Genomic DNA, 23,351 nt, shown 5'->3' on the forward strand with positions numbered 1-23,351 from the left:
TGAGTTTCATTTTCATGTGCATTATCAAAGTTAAAGCTTATAGCTCTGTTCCACTTTTTTTTTTCCTCTACTATCCTGTCCATATGTTATCTTTGGTTTTCTTTCTGGCTTTCACATGTATTTATGAAGAAATAGGGAGAAAAACACTGATATTTTGATTAGTACAAAGTCTTTAAAGTAGGTTGATTGAGCTTTTCCTAAATTATTTTTCATCTTCAACCCTAAATATACTGTACTGATAGATGTTAAGCCTTATCAGAAGGCTACAATGATAGTAAGTAATTTTTTGACTTCATGGATTGTGTAAACTAGGTTTTTATCAGCTAAAGAACTCTTATATATACTGCTGGACAAACTGCAAATCAGATCTCCAAGCAGGTTTGATTTGTGGGTTGATGACTTGTCTGAGCCTCGCTGATAGAGAGGCAGCAGCGCTGGTGAAACACTGCTCAGAGAGAAGAGGAACATTGAAGGGTAGCACAAAGAGCAAAGCCAGAATGTGTCTGAGCCAAGATTACTGCTTTGTTCTCATGGGTTATCTCAGCTCTAAGGGGAATTACAGAATGAGTGTGATCCTTTTTCAGAAAAGAACCTTGGCCTTCTCATATCTTTCAGAATACCTGTAGTAATCAAGCTGAATGCATGAGCTGCTGTGAATGGGATCTGACGCTGCCCCTGTTGAAGGCAATGTGAGGAGTCCCAAAAACTTCAAAACAAGACAAATAGGGCTCTAAATGCCTGTCAGACTCAGGTGAATGCATGTCAAGCTCCCCACAGCAGCTACTCTGATACAGAGGCAAACACAAGTTGCAAAGGGATGTGGAGAAGTCATCAGTCTTGAGAAAGCGATTGGACACCTGGGAAATTTGATCTGGGAAGGTTTTCCATCAGATGAGTGGGAGGACACAATGTAGAGACCTTCAAAAATATAAAAGGGTGCTGTGTAAAGGAAGGAAGGAAGGAGTCTTTGCTTTCCCTGTCAGTGATAGATGAGACAAGAAGTGCGCCTAGAGAGATTTGTGAGATCTGTGAGATTTCTTCTTTTCTGTGAGATTTCCTTTCCAACTCAGGAGAATGCTGATTTTAACAGCTGGTGACTACCCAGTCAGGCAAAGGAAAGTTTGTTTCTAAGTACAGGTTAAAGAAGCAATTTGTGGGAATGATTTCGACTAAATATTGGGTTTTCTGTTAACTTAGTAGTCTGTGATCGCTGCAACTGCAGAAATTTTAAATAAATATCTAAAGAAGAATATTTATATCTATTAAGTCTAATTTGATTGATAACAGCCTACTAAATCTTCTCTCTTGTATCTCCCAAAAAACTTCCACAAAACAACAATTCAGACCCATTCCATTCGCAAAAATCCAGATTCAGATTGTGGCGACAAATATATATATGTAAGGATACAAATGTTTATATACATAGGGGAGAGGGAGAGATTCCAAGGGCCCACATTTTCTGGGTATTCCCTCTAAAAGAAATAAAGAAAAATTGCAATTCATTTTTATACCACCACTCTTCCCAGTGACAAAGTAAGAATTTTAGCTAAAAGGTTTCACCCTTCAAAAGTTAAAATAATTAGAAAATATGATGGTCCTTGAAGCTGAAGATGAAAGTTGAGTCTGAAGTACAATCTACAACTGATGCCTATTGCTTTCAGAGGTGTGGGTTTTGACCACACCTGTGATGAAATGGCAAACTGGCTTTTTCAGGAACATGTTGTTCAGGTCTGTGGGCTACATTGATAGTGACTATAGACACACTGATAATGACTATAGACACACCGACAGCGAGGTTAACTGAGAGGAGCTGGAGTGGCTGACAATTATTAAGTATATTATTGGGTTAGTACGTTCAGTCCTATATCTTTAGTAACTGTAAGATGAAGCCCAGTAGGTCAGTAGAAGAATCCTGGACATTTCTAGAGTGTTAGACTATTCCTCTTTTCTATAATTTACATCTCTGTAGTATGAGATTTTTTTTATACTGAATGAAATTTCATGTTTATAGATGCTAGAAGATGACTTCTACACCAATTTAGTGTTGCATCTTAGCCAGTTGTAAATGCAAATTAGGGCAAGGATGGCAAGCATGGATGGTGAGGTAAAAGTCAGCTTTTCCACTGTGAATAACAGGTACATTGAAGTTAGGCTGCGGCCCATGTAAAAAGGGAAGAGAAGCATCTTGGATTACATTGAGTAGAGTAAGAAAATCAGGGAGGGAATTAGAAAAGGTATGGACCATAAGATGAACAGGAAGGTGAGATAAGAAAATTAGCTTTGAATGGCTAAGTGTAGGGCATGTTTGTATTTGCCTAGGTTGCAGAGAGTGTGGTGAGGAGAACCTTGGCTAGCATTTTAAGTAGGTGACCAAAACAGGGACTATCACATCCTAGGTTCTGCAGAGAGAAGACCTAATTATTGGTCACCCTTTTAAAATGAGGTTCAAACAGATGAACTTCGAATATTAATAGGCGTGTGTCCAATTTTAAACATCTACATTTTCAGTTTAGTCTTCTGGTACTTGTCCCTTTAAAGAAGAAAGAACAAAATCCAGGCTGTTGGTTGATACTGCTAAGGGATTCTACCTCAGTTGTGTTTGCAGTGGAGAGTGTTCCAGTTAAATCTGTATCTTTGCGCAGGAAACAGCAGCCAATTTGCTTGTCTAGATTACAAGTGTAGCTTTGTATCCTCGCATGATTGCAGGCTAGCCTGGACAATCGGGCAGTGTTTCAGACCGGCTGGCAGTAGGCAGTCAGAATTCTGATTTTGAAGCCTGCTTGCTTTCTTTATCCAGACCAGCTCCTTTTTCAAGTCCTTTTGGGGACTCTTTCCCAACAGGGCAATGTTAGGCAAGATTGCAGAGAAATAAACTTTGGTACTGGCAATACTGTCATCACCTGGATTCAGCAGAATCTCAGGGGAATGGCGTGGTAATGGAAGTCTGTGCTCTGAAATAATTTTCAATTAAAAAAAAGAGAGGCATGCTTCTCATTTATTCAAAGACATGGCACAGCATCCAGGATTGTCAGGAGAGCCTTACACAGGCCAGATAAACTAAATTACACTTGTAAGCATTTCCTATTCTGTGTGGATCGTCAGGGTGAGCTAGAGTAGAGAGCTGTGTATTTTGTACTGCTGCAGGAACTGGGGCAGTGCCAGGGCAGAGCTAGACAGACTTTATGTTCCCAATAGGTGGGTGTAAAATTATAGCTGTGGTGATTTTTTTTCACATTTTGCCTCTATTTCCACTGAGAGTAAAGCTTACCTTTAAGGAGAGATAATTTCTTAGATGAAACATCTTCTCCTTCCAACAGACAGCTGCCACAGGTCTTGCCATACTGCAGTTGACAATAGTTTATGTTGTTCTGCAAGATTCTTAGGGCTTTTTTTTTTTTTTTAAGTATTTCTCTCCTTTGGACCATATAAATTACTTTATTGCAATATTGAAACTGGCATTCATGATGAAATTGTTTGATTTAAGGAGGGGAAGTGAATCAATTTAAAACCCTATGCCAGAAAGCTTGGCTTGCCTTTGCTTTCTATACCCAGCCAAACTTTTAGGGCCATGGGAAGGAGATATTCTTCATTCCTTTAACTGACTAGTCAAAAAACTGCCATTTATGACAGAGTGACAGGGAGAAAGTCAGTGCAGTTAAGCAAATTTAGTTTAGTCCTAGGTGAAAAGGGGATCTGTAACAGAGCTTCACAAAAGTTACATGTTGAAGATTATTTCCTAGGAGATCATATTTGTGGTAAACAGTTCATATTACACACCTAAGAATTGCTTATTGTCCATGAAGTCCAAGACATCACAAATACCATTTTCTCAAACTCCTTTTGGCTACTTTTCATTTCAATATTCAATGGGAGATTTCCTAGAATTAGAGCAAGTAATGAATTGACCAATAACACTTCAGAGGTCCAGACAGCTTTGTGCATGGGCCTCATGACACACAGATATGTCAGTAGCAGATTTGTTTAGGAGTAACTCTAATGCATAGGAAGTTTCTTTAAATGACTTCCACTACCTTCTTTTCATTTTAACATGAGGCATGGATTCCTTAAACTATATGCTTTATTAAACCAGTTTTTGACTTTTGCTGTTGTTTACCCTGGATGGTCAAAGCACTCATTAGAGCACTGAACTCCCACCACCTGCCACAAGTGTAATCCTGTACCTTATGTCTTGTTACCAAGAAAAGCAAAACAGAAATGCAGAACAGAAATGCAATTTTTGTAAACACTATAGTTAGATCAAGATTCCCAGTTTCTGGTAAACATATCATTTGAAGCACAGAAGTGTTTGTCTGCTTAAACTCCTGTGGAGTCCTAGCACAAACATCTAAAAGGCACAGAAGAGAGTTATTGTGGAGCTGTTCAGCTCTGAGCACATTTATACGTGAGCACTGTACTAAAACTTTGTTGTCATAAAGAATTAATTTAGGTGTAATTTTAAGAGTATATGGGTAGGAGGGACTTCAGAGACTGTGGATGAGAACTTCCCCTACTGTGATGGAGGACTAATAAGCTAGCAGCCTCTCTTGGAGCAACCTAAAAAAAAATTAATTCAAATAGAAAATATTTCTAAATAATTACTTTTTTCTAGTTATTTTCTAGTTGTAATTCTTGATTACACTCAGAAGCTCAGAATTTTTCTTAGGCTTCCTACAGTAGCTTTTGATTTTTCTCCCTTATATGTACTGGAAAAGTGTTGCACTGTGTATCTTCAACTCTGCTTTTACTCACTCTCTTCTTCTCAGAGGAGACTAATTCATCAAATCAATCTGCTTTTCTTAATTGATGAGTGTGTTAGCTCTCACACCATTCTTGTTGATATTTTCTTCGTTTCTTCAATTTTTCATGTCCCAAATTGAAAGGTGCACCAGGCAAATTTCACCAGTACTAAATACAGCACACTGAGGAAAAGTGATGCCATGCTCTGGCTTCAAAATTTATTTATTACTTACTTCAATTCCCTAGCTTCTCTTCTGCAGTAAAACAGCTTACATATTTTATCCCATGTCTTATATTTGGTCTGTCCTTTCAGCTTGTAGTACTTTACATTTGTTTTGAAGTTTTTGACTTTTGTTATTTTAACCATATTCAGTTTTCAACACTGTGATGAACTTTCTCCTTTGCAGTCTCAATTATTATCATTACTGAATTATGAGAGTATAAACATATGCTCTCATACCTCATTCTGGTCATTAAGAAAGCATTGAGTGGAGTCAGGCCCAGAGTGCATCCTTTAAAACCCATTTGGTAGCCAAAGCTACTTTTTTTTTTCACCCACTGTATTGTAATGGAGTCATTACTTAGTTTCATAGACTGCTGATAGAAATTCTATATCAAAATCAAGATACACTTTTTCTAGTGAGTTTTTAACCCTCACCCCCCATTCCAGCCACAAGGCAGTCACTGTAGCATAGAAGGAAATGTAGATGGCAGGACATATTTTAACTGGACAATTTTAGGATCTCTAAATAGTTATACATAATTTAAGAGCATGTTTTTATAATAATGCCACAATCTCAAGAACAAGAAATTGCTTTTTTTTTTTTATTTTGTGACTACGTGCCATGATTCAGATTGTCCTTGGAGGACGTGTTACAAGACAAAAGGTTCGTAGTGGTATTTATGAATTAGCATAATCCACAAGCTGTTCTTTACTTTGTCACTTTCCTTACTCTATATAGCAACATGTTGCTTTGGGTAGTGGAGCAAAATGTTGGTCATGGAACAGTTTCAGTCATTACCAACACCCTCTGCCACCTCCCAAACACTAGACATGTCTGCCATGCCTTTTTGACCCAGCTGTTTCTGCTGCTGATTTTTTATATTTCATTAGTGCTCATGAATATGCTCCCTCAAATGCAGCACAAGATGGATATCAAATTTTGTAGACTGCATCAATGTAGCTTTTTCTGCCTTCATCTGGGAATCAAAGGGGGATAGCTGAGTTTATTGTAATCTTATTTCTATTACCTCTGCATTCTTTCTTCTGTGTTCCTCTGAAACAGGAGTCTGTGAATGCAGAGTGCCACTGAACCTCACTGAGAGGTTAGGAGGGATGTTGTATGTTGTATGCTGAATTTTGACTTCTATCCTGCTATCCATGCAGAATGCTTTTCCATTTCCTTTATCTTTCTTATCTCTATTAGCACAGTTTCTTTTTATTGCAAATAATAAAGTCACAAGCCAGTAATGGAATTTTTCAAACCCATTGCACAATCTTTGATAATAATTAGGGGGAGGCAAAGGTGACTTCTCTCATTCTCAGCTGTTGTATTGTACAAACTCAATGTGTCTGACAAACAAATACAAGGAGATCTGTCACAAAACAATGCTGGATGCATTTCCTTTTTTCTGTGAAGTTCTGATTTATTTTTTTTTCTCTCAAGTTATGTCCCTCACCATCAAATGTGTTTTCTTTTAGTAACTGGGGAGGGCACAGGGAGAAAGAGATATTTATAGCCTCTTCCTAGGACAGTTCTCTTAGCACTAAGCACACTGCTAGGATGGAAATGAAATTAACTTTAGCAAGCTTTTCAGCTGAAGGCTATTTTATTTTGATGTCTAAGAAATATGTACTGAGTAGTGCCAATATTCATATGTTCTGTCCACCACCACTCCTGGGATACAGAAATACCTTCTAAATGTAATTCTATTTATTTTGAAACTATACAGTTGAGTTTGTAAATGTGCATGCTTCAAGAAAAGGAGCCCAGACAGCACTCATGCTGGATCCTGGATTGTCAGTATTAGTGCCCAGTCTGCCCTCCTCCCCATGCCAGCTCTGCTTTGGGTCACACAGCTTGGCTTTCTAAGCAACCACAGCTTTCAATATACCACAGCTTTTAAGCTGTGGGTACAGCTGTGTGAAAGAGCACAGTCAATGGGCTTTCCCCAGAAAGATGAGTGTCTAAGGCTGCCATGTGTCTGGTGGTGTTTTCTCTTATGATTTGTCAAGGTAAAGCCAGCAGAATTTACCCCTCAAGCATCCTCATAATGTGCTCAGGCAACACCCAGCTTCAGCTTAAAGCTGCAAACTGTGATAGATTACAGCAGTGTCAGTAATCACATTGGTCAGTCTGAATCCAGAGACTGAAATAAAACCACTCACTGGTAATTTTGTCTTGGTGCTGTGAAGGGACTACAGGGCACTCAGTAAGAAATGATTTGCAGTTTTCACATAAGCAGTTTGTCACAGGGGGGGACTACCTGTGGTCAGAGTGGCTGTGCCTCACTTATCAAGAACAGGGAATGGTCACTTGGATCTTTTTATTTCCTTTTTCTTAAACTATTGTTCCAGTGCTCTTTTTGTTTCACAACCTATGCACTGTGTAGGTGTGTTCTGATAGTTATGATTTTGTCAGGCTCTAACAGAAGCTGCCTTTTACTTACTGACACATGACTGAAAACATTCTGGTAAGGGGAAACAGTCGTGAACACTACTTCCTAGGCACAGGATTGAGATGCAGGAGGGGTCGATCTGAATGAGCCCTGGGCTCTGCCACATGCTTTCTGCGTGATTCTGAACTTATTTGTAATCAACACTCAGTTGTCTGTGGATGCTTTAACCAGTTTGAGGTTAATCATACCATGGAAGCAGAAATACTTGAGCTCTCCCCTTACCCAGCCAGCACTGGGCTGCCCATATTTAATAGTTCAGGCCCAATGCCAGAGAGAGGCAGCTGTGCTGCCTTCCCAGCCAGCCTGGCTCTGTGAGCAGTTCAGCCACACTGTGTCTCAGAACACAAATTAATAGCCCCAAAGACTCAGTCTCATTTTGTGGAGTCATCAGGAAGACTTCAGTGCTTTGCTCCTATTTCCCACAAGGAATGGGGCTGCACAGAGGCAGTTCAAAGCCAGCCAGGCTTATTGAGTGCCACCTGAACATCTCTGTACAACTCTGGACGTTCCAAGAAGATTTATTTGCTCAGGTTCAATGCCAGCCTAATAAATTCACTTGTCATCTTGTCAGCATGCCTGCTTGTACTGTGGCTGGAGCTAGCACCTTATTCAGCAAGAACCTTTTGAACTCAGCATTAGGTTTCTGGTGAAAAGTATTGCAGTTTAGCCAATGGTATCTGTGTGCTTCAGATCCCAGCTTTGTTGACTTTTCTTATGCTTCATGCATGCACTGCAATAGGACACAGTAGCTTTTTCAATGAGATTTATTCTGCCAAGGTACTTAGAGGAAGTAAGAAGTCACCTGAGTTGTGGGATGAAGTAGAAGAAATAACCACGTGGCAGCATTACCTGGTGCAAGCTCAGGGAATTCACACAGCATTAGCAGATCTGTGACAGCTGCTCTAGAGGATCTACCCTCTGAGACAGATTGCTGCGCTCTGTGAAAGGATAAGCCACCACAGACCATACAGAGGGGCACTTTTTGTGGAGTAGCTCATAAACTGTAAACTCATATCCTGGATTCTTAGGTTTAAAGCAAAAAACTTAAATATACATTTCTTTTCTATGAAATGAGAGGCAAGTAACCCTTCTTTTGTATGGCTGTTGACCAAAAGTCTTAAGAATTTTGTAAGGAAATGGTCATTACAGCTATCTGATTATTTTTGAACCAGTGCAAAGAGAAAGGGCAAATTTTGTCTGTTTTTCCAATACTTCCTAATGATATCTAAGTCAGTGATATTCTACAAAGAATGTCTCAGAAAAAGCTAAGGGAAAAGTCTATAGTGGAGGTTAATAAAATGATGTTAAAGATTCCCAGGTGTGACACAAATCCACCAAATAATATTCCCCTTTGCATTCTCAGGAATTAGTTGAAATAATCGGACATGATACCCTACGCTAAAACCTTTGTATGTTTATATTTATAGGAATAAAAAGAACATGCTGTTCAACTACTATCCAGTGTCAATCACAACCTATGGAGCTGATCCAAAACCTTGCAGAAAGCTGTGTAACTCAGAAAGTTTGGCTCAGACGCTTAAGCCTGAAAGCTCCACTTATTGGCTTGGGAACATAAGCAAGTAGAACTCTACATATTACGACACTGTATAGATTGTCATGCCTCATTCAGCCAGACACAAGCAATGATAATAAACAAACATACTTAAGGTAGCATGAGTGAATCATGCAGACAAAGTAACTCATTCAGGTCTATGGGCAGGTCAGACTTATTTATAGAAATGTGATTTACTTCTGTGTGGATCTATAGAAAGAGTCCATGATGGAAGGCATGTGTCCTGACAGCATTATAAAGACACTGGTAGAACTTTGTATACACAGTACTTATCTTTGTCTTTGAGCAAGCTGCACTGGTGTTGTGATACTGCTTCCAGGTCCTGAGGTAGCTGATATCTCTGTGGTGGTGCATTCACCAATGCAGATGTGTCCTAAGAGGGCCATGTTCCCTTGTTCTGCTGTGTTCCCCTGTGGTGCTTTTTTGGGTTCTGCAGTAGGAAGCACAGCCAAAATAGTCACAGCCTTAAGTCTACACTTTTATTTCAGAATCAATTTTTCAGTTTTATTTAAGTTTCTAAATATAGTTTGAGTGTTTCTAGTGGGATCTGTGCTGCTAGCTGAGGCAGGGCTTTCTGAAAATTCACTCCTAGAAAATTAATTTTATGCGTTGAAATGTTGGATGCTGAGTAAAATGGGACCTGTTAAGCAAGACAGTGTCTGTTTTCCCAGGAAGAAAATGAAAAAGAGAAACTTGTCTATCTCTTAGATTGCTTGATTTAATCTAGGAAGAAATATTTGGTTGAGTTCAACACCCAAGAAATCCAAAGTCATCCATCTTGCTCATCCAATAAATGAATACAAATAAGAACTATATATAGATTTCTATAGGAATTAAAACTCTCCTGGTTTACCCAGGCTGAACAAGTTTTGATTTCATTTGTCTATGTTTAATAAACCAAAACAAATGAGTCTGAATATCAGCTGCAGATTTCTGGGAAGGGAAAAAAAAACCAACCAGTGGGCACTAGGTGGGAAGGCAAGAGCTGACTCCAGAAGAGAGGAAGGCAAGAGAAAGGAAATACAGTGAAGGAATCTCTGAGATATACAACAGGGAAATGTGTGGAGGGAATATAGGGTTATGGGGTGCTGAGCCAGAGCCTCCTTTCATCTGTGGAAGTCTTTCCATTGACTTATGCAGATACTGAACAAGGCCCTACCAGAGTAAGTTTGCGCCTCTGTAGAAATATCTGAAGCCAAAACAAAAATAATTACAGCACTGAATGGATTGCATTGGCTGACTTCTTTAGTGTCTAATGTTCTTTGGCAGGGCTTCATCCCGATTATTCCATCTGGAGATAATTGTGTGATATCATCCATAAAATTAAAACATAAATCAATCCAACTAGTGATCAGCCTCATGAGCTGCTGTTTAAAAACACACATGGAAACCTAGCGCTCCCTGCCGCCTTAGCAGGATGTGCAAAAAAAAAATCAGTGAAGTGACAGGACAAAACAAAATCTTTCATGAAACCTACAAATCTTTCATGAGCTGTAAGAGTGTTGTCAACAAAATGCATAGAAAATAATAGAGGAACTCTGTTTTACCTTATATTTTACCTAAACTATTACAATAGGCAATATTTGAACCTAAAAACTTTTCGTTTTTGTTGGAATAATGTCTTCAACTTTAACAGTTGCAGTGCAGCAATAAATTGGTGACTTAAAGCAAGAAATCAATTATTAGCAACTGAGAAAAGATATTCCTTATGGAAGAACAATTTTCTCTTCTAGGCCTGTAAAGTAGTACCCCTACACCAATAATGTCCTTATGCCTCCTTTCTGTCGGGGAAGGCCATTATATCACTTTATGTGATATTAACTTCTACCAAGTAGTCTTTAAACCATGAAGAACTAATTCAACTTCTATATTTCACAGTTTTGAGAAAAGATTATTTTCAACAAAGATTAACAACCATTCATTTTGACTGTTAGCAATTTACTTTTGTTAAGAGAAATATAAGGGGTTAACCTAGGAAAGGCTCATTTAGGAGATTAATTTATGCCTTATTTCTCTTGTCTTACTTTGGAAGTTTTAGGAAAAATGATAAATGGAATCACTTCAAGAGTCTAGACATCTCTAAAAATAACTGCGGTGTTTTAAATGTGATATAACAATGCAAATTAAATATACATATATTTATACACACACATACATGGTGCACATAAGTGAGTGCTTATGGAAAGCACCCTTAGCTCTCTTTTGGGAGATAAGTTCTATTTTACTTGCTATCCCTGTTGGTAACATCTCACAGTTGTGCAAAACTTTGCAGAAAGCAGGCAGGACACTGTGAATGAAGTAGTTGTCCATAAATGTTCAACTGGATCTCCATGGCAAAATGTACATGCAGGACTCAATCAGATATGTTTAGTGCAATTCTGAATAGAAACCTATTGAGAGACCAAAAAATTTACTCCAAGTTTCTTTCAAAGGTAGAAAAAGGCAAGATATTACTAACCTTTGATAAGGATTGTACACTTTTGCATCTTATCCATAGCAACCATGTATTAGAAATAAAATAGAAAAATATAAACCATCAATATTAAAATCAATCAATATAATATTCTGGGTTAAATTTTAATGCTTTATACCTTGTTTTATCTAGATATTAGTCTCAGTCAGACTTGCACTAATGTTTTTTCAGTAGGTACCAGTGTACAGAGCTTCTAGAAAACCTAGAATGAATTGAATTATAGTATTTCATCAGAAAAGGTATATGCCATATCTGGGATGTGCTGGTTTTGAGTTCTTTCTTAAAAAGAAATTAAATTAAGAATGACATTTAAAATTTCTAATATTACACATATTTGATATACATATCTATGTTGATACCTGCTTTATATCTCTTTATATATTTATGTGTATTCAATGTATTTATATATTGCCTTTATACTTTTTATATATATACACACTTCAATTGATTAATAATTTGATAAGATACTAATCTAAAGAGCAATTGCCAATGATAAGATCATACCCTCTGGAAAAGAGAAGAAAGAATAAACTTGATTCTTAAGTTACCCTGAAAGTCCTGCAAGGCATCCTGTTTAATATGGTAGAGGAAAAAAATAGAATAAATATATCTTACTGCTTTTAATTAAAGGTTTAGATGCTTCTTTACCAATCTTCTCTGACTACCTTTTGATTGGGATTCAAAGATTGATCTTTCCTTTCAAAGAAAGTTAAAAGATGGGAGAGAGATTTTCTGTCAACCCCAGAATAAATTTCCATAAAAACAGATAAGAGGCCACAAGAATTGGTAGCTGGAGAAACAGTGACATCAGTTCAAATGTGCTGGAAATGCATTTGATGTTTGCAATTTTGCTTAGAAGTCAGTATCTAATTGTCAATATTTCAACCATATCCATCACTCTGGCAGCATATTGTCTGCACTGGGAGTTTGTTAACACAAAATAGAGAATAGGCACAGCATTCAGCTCACTGGGTAACTGCAGAACAAAAGCTTTTGTTCTCCTAATACTTAGATAGTGACTCAAGATTAGAAGACATAGCATTTTTGAAATTAGAACTGGCAAATTTCATTATTACAGCAAGAGAGAAAGAAGAGTAGTTGACATGAGATGACATCTGCTTTTTAGAGTTATTAGACTATACCCTGAAGAAAGAAAACAAAATAGGAGGAACAATATCTCATCATTTTGCAATGTATCTTCATCATATGGCTTGTTTTTCAATTAAAACTTGGCTCAGGTAGGTCCTGAAACACAGAAGCAAGAACAACTGCTGCATGCAATTCTGCAGTTGAAATCTCTGGGGGCTCTAGTGCTGCCCTGTGATTAACTAGCTGTACTGCAGAGGTATCAGGCTTCACCTGTGAGACTTGGGAGAAGGCAGCTGATGTATATGACTTCACTTCATTACATGCTCAGGCTTATGACTCATTTAAAAACAGGAAAATTAGGAAGGAAAAGCAGTTCTGTGCCATCCACTTCATCCTCCTACGAATGCCAGCTTCCACTTAATAGAAGATTACTTGGAGTTTTGAACAGTTTCAATGCTCTGGCTAGTTGAACCCATCTTAATTTCCTACAGGGAACTAATTTTAAAATCTCATTCAGAACATGACTTTAACTTCATTCCTAGTTGCTTACTAGTAATAACACTGTTCTGCTGCTTAACTAGTTCTCTTTCTGGTTCTTCCAGTTACCACATATTCTATCATCTAGTCCATCATCTCTCAGCCTACCCTGGTAGGTAGTGAGGTAGGATATGGCTCCTTACAGATTAGATGCTCCTGCCAGATTTATTCTGTCCTGAATTTTGGCAATGGTTACAGTGCAGTTTTATACTAACCTACTAGGGTGAGTTGATTTCTATGGACACTGAGTGAGACTCATACCAAGGAATTTTTGCTGCCAATTTTATGCTTTCTGCAACTTGTATTGTTGTGGCCTTTGGTGGTATGCACTTGAATTAGAGTGTGGTGATCAAACCCACAGCTTAACGCTCCCCTCCTGTAACATGCCATTATAGTCTGCCAGTTGGCCACAAGTCACTGCTTTATTTTTACTTGTGACTTTTGTTAAAGTTTCTGAAAGCCATTAAAGTGTAAGGCATTATATTTGGGGCTGTATGAGCATCTGAGAAGGGCTCCTGCTTACCCTAAAGAGTCTGACATACATACATAGGTGGAAAAGGATTGGAGAGAGAAAAGGGAAACAAAAAGCTGTGAGGAAGCAAGATTTGCCTGATGTGCATGAGATGTGTAGTTAAAATATATTTTGCCAAGTGTGTATATGTCTTTTACTGAAGCCATGCATGAAATTTTTATGCAAGGAGAAAATTAGCTTTGTAGTAAATGCAAAAAAACCCAACAAACCACAAACCAAGACACAAAGAGAATATTAAGTTCCTAGTGAATTGCACTGTGCTACATAATTGGATGAACTCTATCCATGGATGAACCCTGTCATGGAGTGAGTAGTGCCTATTTCTCTTCAATGTTTTCTCTGCCAGAGCCTTGAAACTGAGCCTCCTTTGGGGGAATGGAGAGAGCAGAAGTGCTGACACCACAGCTTCCTTCTTGCCTTCTCTACGTTCAGATGGAAATTACATTCTGTTCTCTTAATAGCTCTGTTTCTTACTATGCAGTGTAACCAAATAAGCTGGGAAATTTGTTTACTGAATTTCAGTGTGTACATTTGTAAAAGTTTGAATAATCAGTGGGATCCTAGCCTAAAACCATCTGATTTTCTCAGTGGTCCAACACTGCCTGTCCTTTCACAAACACACTTTAATTGAAACAGGCCACACCAGGGTGTGCATTAATGGGCTGCTGTTGTACTGCTTGGGTGGTAGAAGGTAATTGGTCTCTGGTCCAGTGCTTCACAATGCTCCAAAGGCATGTGCCAATGCTCTGTTAATGCACACCCTGTTGTGACAGTGCTTAATTAAAATCTTAGGATATCAAAGGCAGAGAGCGCTAATGAAGAAGTTTCTTTCAAGCTGGTAAATACAGTGGTATGACATATTAACCAGTGGAATGTATGCTGCCTGGTCCTGGCCTGCAGAAGGCTCAGCTGAGTCTGTGAATAGGAAAGGAGCCCAGTCCAGGGCTGTACCCACCCTTGCTGAACTGTGCAGGGCTGTAACCAGACTTCTGCAGGCGGGTCCAAATTGTTTTGTGCTTTTTTCTGTCGATCTGTTTTTCTATGGACCTGATGAATCTGAGCTTTATGCTATCAAATGATAATCAACTGTGTAATGAAGTATTTTCTAATGTGTAGATAGATTTTAGATAAAGATAAATTCAAATTTGGTTATGTAAAGATACCCTTTTCTCCCTCATTTTCATTGAGTTAAATGAGATAAAGTACTTATAAATAAATTATGTTTACAGATTTCTACCAGGAATGCTGGTTTTTGCATACTATATGAGCTACTATGCATGTTATACTGCCAGTTTATGATCACACCCATGCCATCTACAAAATGAAAATAAAATTATGGGCCATTTTTTATGCATTTTGCAAAGGAGACATACACTATTTGTCAGTTTTTGTTTAGTTTTTGAGAAGAGACAAGTGTAACCCGCTTAAGGTTTTACTGTGAATATAAAAGGAGATATGTATTTTATGAGCTGGCCTACCAAATGTGAGTGTATTTTCTCTAGGTATAAAAAGTATGGAATAAACTAGTCATCTGCTTCTGATGGCCTGACAGAGGATAGAGAGAGGGGTTTTGGAACCCCCAGTCTGCCAGTTTAATGTGAGCCTCAAGGATACCCACCTGTTGTTGCCCCAAACCAAGTTCCAAGTCTGTGGAACACTTAAACATTGCAACTATTGAGGTGAGTGCAGAAGTCTTGTGTGTCCTTCAGCTGCCTGTGCAGGTACAGGTGTGCAATCAAAAGCAGGTACACTGCACTCAAACACATCAATGAAATAATTTGTCTTGTTAATTCTTCTGATTCTTCAGGAAGTTTTTAAGATTCACTGTCAAGGTACTTCCTCATCTTCTCTCTTGTGCATTCAAATATAGTCTAGCTGTCTTAAATCCAGGGCAGTCTTAAATTCTGTAGGGACGGCCTTCAGATATGGAAGTTGAAATATGACATACAGAGCAACGCTGAAACCTTAGACATAGGCTTTAAACTCTCTTAGTATTAACTTCATATGATTTTCCTTGTGAGGTATGTGCAATTATCTATTCCCTTCTCTAAAGCAGCCAAAGAGCTATGGTATCTTCCTAAAACTTTCCAAGGAAACAGTGTTTGAACATTCTGCAGTTATAATAGGCCTGTATGGGTGCTCTGCTGTAGGTTAAGTTACAACAGTTAAGTTTTGTGTGGTATTGAGTAAGTCAGTTTAAATAAAAAAGAAATGTAATTAGCTCACAGTTTTCTTCAGCTCAGATCTACCCTAAGGAGCTCTTCAGGGGGAAAAAAAAAAAGTGTTTCAGAAGGTTGTTTATAATGTTTATAAAACAGATAATCATGTCAGTTCTGCTGTTACTTTTTTTTATGGAGAACTAAACTCTTTAGCCTTAAAGAGCTTAAAATTGTTAAAACCTCAAGAATACCCAAGAAGATCCAGGGGAGAATGAAATGGAGGCTTCATTTCAATTAGAGAATAGGGACTCAGAGAATTTGTTGTCTGCTTTATTACTTGGGAGCATTATCTCTGTCCTCTGCTGATATCTGCCTTCCTTCCGGTGTAATTCAGTAATGCGTAGTGCGGCTTTAATCTCCTGCTCTGTCCTGTCTGTGTGCTGTGAGACAAGAGAGACAGATGAGTTGGGAAGTCAGGGGGCAGTGGAGCTGCAGCACACAGCTGTGTGCCTGTCAGGTCTCTTCAGCCATCCATTTGATCATGCTGCTTTCAAGGCCTGTGGAGACCAGAAAACAACCCCGTACACGCCACCGTCCCCAGGGAAACAGCAGTTGAACCTTGTCACAGAGACAGGCAGCAGAAGAGAAAAGGTCTTCTGAGAAAAACAATTTTAGGCGTTCTGCTGGTCAAATAAGGTCCTGTCTGATTTGAAGGGGGTTGCTGGTGCAGTTACACTGGTATAACTACAGCAGCAAGTTCTGCTGTGGGCATTGTGGCCTATGCTAGAAAGCATCTTAAAGCAGTTCTTAAATTCAGTGATCTGTCCTTTTATGTTCCTATAACTGTATTTCTTCAAAAGAACTTGCTGATCTCTATAGATGTTCTAGCACATAAATTTAGATGTGACATAAGCGTTAATAAGTAGGGAAATTATTGTGCTATGGATGTGCTATCTGTAAATACAGAATTTTCCAGCAGAATGCCTCTTCCTGTTGCCTTTTGTAGAGCTAGGCAGCATGGAGACATTGGACAGATATACAGACTCAGGAAGGAAAGGGAAATTTTACAGAGCTTTGTACCATGACCAGCTGAAGTGCAAGGACTGCCCTTTCCAGTCATGGTCTTACCCTGCAGCTAGATTGTCACCTAAACATACATTTTCCCCATCCTGTTTTGTCCAAGCAGCAAGGGCACATTTTGTGCCTCCAGGAAAAGGTGTACTCCTCTGTCCACAGTAGTTCTGCAGGATATTATATAAAGTGTGTGCCAGATCTTGTGGTGCTATTTGAAACTTGCTGACATGGAGATGTTAGACATTGCAGCCCAGCCTGGGCTTTTTATGCCTCTCCTTTTCTCCCCAAGGAATTTCATTCCTTAAAGTTCTATTATACATGTGCTATGGGGACACAGCATAATTCTTTTCTGCTTTTAGTGTTGTAAGGTGGTTTCTGTTAAATTTTAATGTGTTGGTTTTGATGGTCCACCTGTTCTTTAGTTACCCTTGATGCTGTCCTGACCTTTCTTGAGCCCTTATCCTAATTTTTAAAACATATCCCAACAAAAGATCTCTGAGACAAGATCCAGCTTCTATAAATTCAGGGCTTGTGCATGCTTCCATGTGTACATAGACACAGGCTGAGACATAAAACTAAAATAACTGTCTCTTCATTCTTTATAGCATTTCTATCAAAACTGTCTCACAAAACTGCAGATGGCACACTTATGAAGTTTTGTGTTAGACTTCACAGGCTGAAAAAGAGTATGATTCTTCAACTGGAGAATCCTAAAGCAACACAGTCCTCCTCCTGTGGTGATTCCAGAAGCTCCTTGTTTAGTTAAGATCTCTAAAAGGAGCTGGTCATAGGGTGATATACTAAACACCAGCTCCCAAAGGAATAGTCTGAATTAGTACTTGGACAGAGGATATTTAAAAATGATGTTGCAATTACCCCCCAAAAGTAGTGCTGAATCAATAAGTAATTATTTTAGAGATTTTTTTTTCTTTAACTGTTTCTGTGGAGAAAATTAGTATAGCTAATATTGCTGCGGATGGCTACTGAAGATCCACAGGGTACTTCATGTCATAGTTATCTGCCCAAAATCTTGACTTTATTCTGATTACTTACACTCCTCCTACAATTTCAGCAACACTCTGAGGATTCTGTTGTGATTCTTCACAAACTAATTTGTGTATTCCAGATGTGAGTGATTCAGAAACAACATATGGAATGTCATCTCAGCCTCACTGAGTTGGTGCAAAGAAAAGGCATGTTTGTACAGGACTTGAGGCCTCCCAATAGGAAGGGCTGTTGAACAACAGTTCTTCAAATATGAGCATTGTATAATTTGTCATGTTGCTTTTGATGCTCAGACATCTGCTTTGCTTAGTTCAGAAGTAACTTCAATTGTATCCACACTGGGAAGTTGCAGCAGGATAAAATTTTCCCTGGTCATCAAGCCATCAGAAGAATACCCAGGACGTATCTGGGGGATCATCAGCTTTACTTTATTAATGGAGAAAACTTTGGCAATGGTTGCAAGATTCTGTCTTCCTTTAAGGGGTGGATTAACTTTGTAGCTATGTTTGAGAAAGATGAACTAGGAGCTCTCTGTTGTTGAAGGCCCATTGCTTTTGACACAGACTTCGTTTGGAGTAGAGGCATTTTTGGGGGTCTGCAGCCAGAGAAGATTCTCCTAATACTGAATTCTTTTGCATATCTGGATATTGCTAAGTTAACATGTTGTTTCAGGCTGGCTTCAGAGCCTGCTCCTGTTCTCTAAATGAAAAGGGTAAAGTTATTTTGCCCAACAGTAACTTTGTGTTGCTAGGACTGGAAGAAACCTGTTAATCGTTGCTTCCTTAAAGCTCTCTTTCCATGTGTTGTATGGTTTGTGGTGTTGGTGAATTCATAATATTCTATGAGGCTTCTTTACTGTTTCTTCAGGCCCTGGATCCCATACCAAAGAAATGGGAGCAGAAAACCACAGGCTGCGTGTCTGTGGCTACAAGGCTGAGTCTTGGAGCTGGGAAGAGGAGTTGCTTGTTGGCATGGTCAAGCCCCTGTGGTTGAGCACTTGCTGTCTTGTCCTGTGGTGCTGGCAGATTCAGACAGACAGACAGACATGGAAGAAGGGTTGGGAATGCTTACAGGCCAAAGGTCTAAGTGAAACCTCTGGTCCAAGTGGCTTCTCCCCTGGCCTTTTGTCCTGCTGCACTTGCTGTGGGATGCAGGGGCTGCACATTCTGCTGCAGAACTGCTAGATGGGGTCCAGTGTGTGTGCCTGAGCTAAACAAATCATGGGCAAAAGGAATGATGAAGGCCCTATCTTTCCTGATCTTCAAGGGTGGTTCAAGATGCAGAGAAAGTCTCCAGTGCTCTAGAGAAGCCTGAAAACCCTGCTTAGTAGGCAGGATTTTTTTGCCTAGAACACCCTCTCTAGAGCAGTTGGGAGAATGTTCAAGTAAAACAATACCTGGTTAAAATTCTAACCAGAAATCTGAAGGTGAAGTCAAGAAACTTAATGAGAGAATTAAAAAACACATGGGCTTGGGAGTAGACCAAGTGGACTACACTTCTCTGTGTGTATGCAAAAACAATTTCTTTAGTGGTTTTTGCTATAGTATCAGAAATTTTGACTGGTACATTTGTACTTGTCTTCTTCCTCCCTCCCCTGTTCTATGTTCCTTTCCCCCACCACCTGAGTGTCACTGTCACTTCACAATGGGGTTTCCTTTGATAATAACTTTCCCTTGTTGCTGGAGCACACAATAGCCATCTAAATAGTGAAGGAACATAATGGGGTACACTTTTAGTGTGGGCAATTACGTGTGCAATTCTCATTAAGAATAACAGGACTTGAAGTGAAAATTTTCCTCAATATATCTACCAGCACAAAGCCTTTCCCCTTGTGAGCAACAGATGGGTTTTCCATAATGGCTCATTACCTCCTTGCTTTGTCATGCTGCCAGAAATAAAATATAAAGTTATTTATGGATTGAGAAAGATGCACAAGTCACTGTAGATCATTCCTTGCCATATTTTATAGTTTATCTGGTTAGTACTCTAAGTCTCTCAGGACTAGCAAGTTTCAGAAGATGACAGAGCATTATATGAAAATTAAGATGAGTGTCCTTCTGTCTGGTTATTTATCCTGATGGTCTTGCATCTCCAGGGTGATGCTATGGTCTCCACTGGGACCGGTAATTTGGGTTCTTCAGTAGAAAGGAGGCCATTTCTCAAAAGAAATTTTGTCAGCTGTGACAACCCATTTCTTTGAAATTTTACTGTTAAGGGCAGAAGGTAGCACTGTTTTACCATGCATCATACATTTGAAAAGTTAGACAATTTACTTGATAATATTCCTTATTTGAAATTGGCATGGGGGATGGGGTCATTGCTTGGCACATCAGCGGGAAATGTTATTCCTTTGACAGCTGATGGTGGAGGCCAAGAAGGAAGGCAATTCTGATGTGGGGAGTTCTTTCACTTATAGTCATTCCACATTATTAAACTCTTTACATTGGAATTTATAGCCTGGGTGTACCACAGATTCACTATTATTTCCACAAATACTTGATAAAGAACAGTTTCTACTGCAAGTGTATTAATCTGTCACCTTTGATAAGTGATATATATCTTTATGGTGACTTACATGGCCATCAAGGTTAGGAACCTGAGGGCAAAATTTAAAATACTGTTTTGACACTACTTAAAGCAAGAGTTTTTCTCAAAAGGATCAGCAGGTGGGTAAATCCCAGTACAGCTGGAAATCCTCTCAGAAATGTGGAGGTCTCACACTAGTTTGAGAGATGTTCTTACCAGGAGTTCTTCCTGCCTGAAGTTCTTCCCCCTACGTTTAGGATGGCATTTTAAGTTTTTTATAATGTACTTGAGATTGGTCTGACCTCAGTAAATGTTTAAGTATTAACCTGAATTTGGATAGTTGCAACCATGTGCTTCTGGACTGAAGCTCTAAACAATAAACCAAATATTTTGCTTATCTTCGAGCTCAGGTTTTGTTCTTATTAAGTAATTATGCAATTTGAGGAAGTTCACTGAATTAGTACAAGTGGCAGGAAAAGAAAAGCAGGATCTTCTTTCTCTAAAGTGAATAAAAGTATGTTGGAGTGGGCTGATGTTTGCGTGGCCTAGCAAGACTATGGATCCCAAGTGTTTCAGTTTTCAAAAGCTTGCCTATTTCATAGCTTGGCAAATTCAGTGGCCTATTCATAGATGCAGTAAGAGATCTTTCTCCTTTTGTAACCAGCCATGCTTTCTGCATGTGCTCCTTTGGAGTGCTGCTGTTGGGTCCCAATCTGTGGGAAATGCCTCTGTGCAGTTCATTTAAGGTATAATATAGAGATGGTCACAGGGCAGTCGTTACATCTTCTCTCAGTGGTGTTAAGCAAAGAACATAAAACATGGGTGGAAGGTTCGTAATGGAAATACTCTGGCTGAACATACGCTCTCTGTTATTTACACAAATGATCTCTCGAGGTCACATTCTGACAAAGGTTCTGGCCCATGGACAAAGAAGGGGATGTAAAACTGGATGCCAGCTAAAAAGGGTTGTGTCTATTCTAAATGACTCATCAGGGGCTGATCTATGCCAACCTGTTTACCAGCTAATATCCAGTGGCAATGAAAGGTACTACTAATACAAGAAATGTGAAAGAAAGGATAAAGTGACACTTGTAAAAACAAATCTTCTTATTACTTTATTGTGATGTAATTACAATTTATTGTATGTAATCAGTTAAATTTCTGGAATCAAAATTTGCATCAGTTTTCAATGTCCATTTTTGTATTTTTTCAGTTGGTTCTCTTTATTACACTTTTTAAAAAATTGCTTCCTATAATCAATGTACTCTTTAGTTCAAGACTTTTTTCTCCTCAAGCTGATGAAAACCACCAACAAAATGTTTACAAGATTTCCTCTTTTATTATTCTAGAAAAAAATTAAGTACTGTACAACATTTTTTTGACTATCAATATTTAAGCAATTGGGATCGACCTTTGTCTTGCCAAACTATCAAGGCTACCCTATCTAACCTTTTTATATATGCAAAATACATAACTTGCTTGAAAAGACTATCTTCTTATTGTTGAAATATCTATTTTGATCACCCCAGAGCATATTTTCTTATCTTCACTCCTATCTCATGGCTTGGAACATGTTCTTGTTCCACAGTTTAGCAAAGAAAAAAAACCAAACAAAAAACAAAAGTAGGCTTATCTTTCAACTTCTCCAAGAGTTTTGTCTGCAGCATTCCTCAGCCTCAGTTACCTTGTGTCACCACAGATTGGGAAGCACACTGAAGTGTGATCAAAGTCCTCTTAGGCTTTTGGATTATACCAGTAATTCATTATGAAAGACCATTTCACAATGAGATTTAAATGCTGTTCCACACAGAAGGGAGACTATTTGTATATTAATATATTCCCCCTTCTTCACTGCAGAATTATACTGACTTTGAAAATGCCAAGTCTGTTTAACATTCAAAGAGCATGTCAAACTGTTTGAAAAAATAATAATATAAAAAAGTGTGCCTTCCCAAGTGCATATTTTAAATGTTTGAAACTATCCCAAGAAAAGGCCACTGATTTTTTTTCCCCTCAGTTTTACTTCACAAAGCCTGTTTATTAGCCACCTGGTGAGCATTTCTGCACCTACAGCTTGTCTTAATAAATCACTGACCATTTCGTGCTGCTGAGGCTACTCAACCTCAAGTTTCCAAAATCTGCTTGCCTGAGCAAAATAAAGGAAGGAAATTTCCAGGGGAGGCAGTTAATAATTGTGCATGGTATTTTAAATCCAGATGCAGTAAAGTGGAAGCTTGTAATGCTTCCCCCATTCTTGCTGCTGCAGTTATGGAAGAAGCAGATGCTGACTTTGGATGACTTTGAAGTATTGAGTATAAGGCAAAAAATAAATGCCTAGGGAGGATTTTCTTCTAGCAAGTGACCTGATGCCATAGTTTAGGACAAGAACAGTAATGTAGAACTGTTAAAATGATGAGATTTTTCTAGGCCCTTAGAGGTATCCTGGGAAAACTGCTCAATCCTGACTCTCAGAACTGAACACACAGGCAAGGGAGGGTTCAAATAAAAGGCCTTTTTATTAAGTAAAGAACGAGGATATCAAGCAGTTGAGATGGATTCCCTTTGTCATACTGGACATGAATGTTGTTAAGAATTGATTGTAGGACTGCACCCAACACACACTCCTGTTTTAGCCTGAGTGGTAGCAAGGGATTCAGTGAAGCCTTCTCCTGCACCAGGATCTCTGCAGAAAGAGGCAAGGCATCACTATCTCATCACATCTTTTCCCCCTCAGTCTCATGCTTGATGACCTTGTCAGGATGAATCTAGATAATGTACTCACAGAGAACACCGGCAATAATTTTAGGGAAGCTTAAGCCATTGCTCTGCCTTTCTTCCTCCTCCTGCTATTTTCTTTGAGTAATGAAGTCAGTTGAACCCCATTATCTTAGTGGGAAAGGTTAGCAAGGCTGATTTGGCTGGGATTCATTCCCTTAGGATAAACCCCCAGGGGGATTGCACTCGAGA

The sequence above is a fragment of the Melospiza melodia genome, chromosome 1, assembly GCF_035770615.1.
Source record: "Melospiza melodia melodia isolate bMelMel2 chromosome 1, bMelMel2.pri, whole genome shotgun sequence".
Taxonomy (NCBI): Eukaryota; Metazoa; Chordata; class Aves; order Passeriformes; family Passerellidae; genus Melospiza; species Melospiza melodia.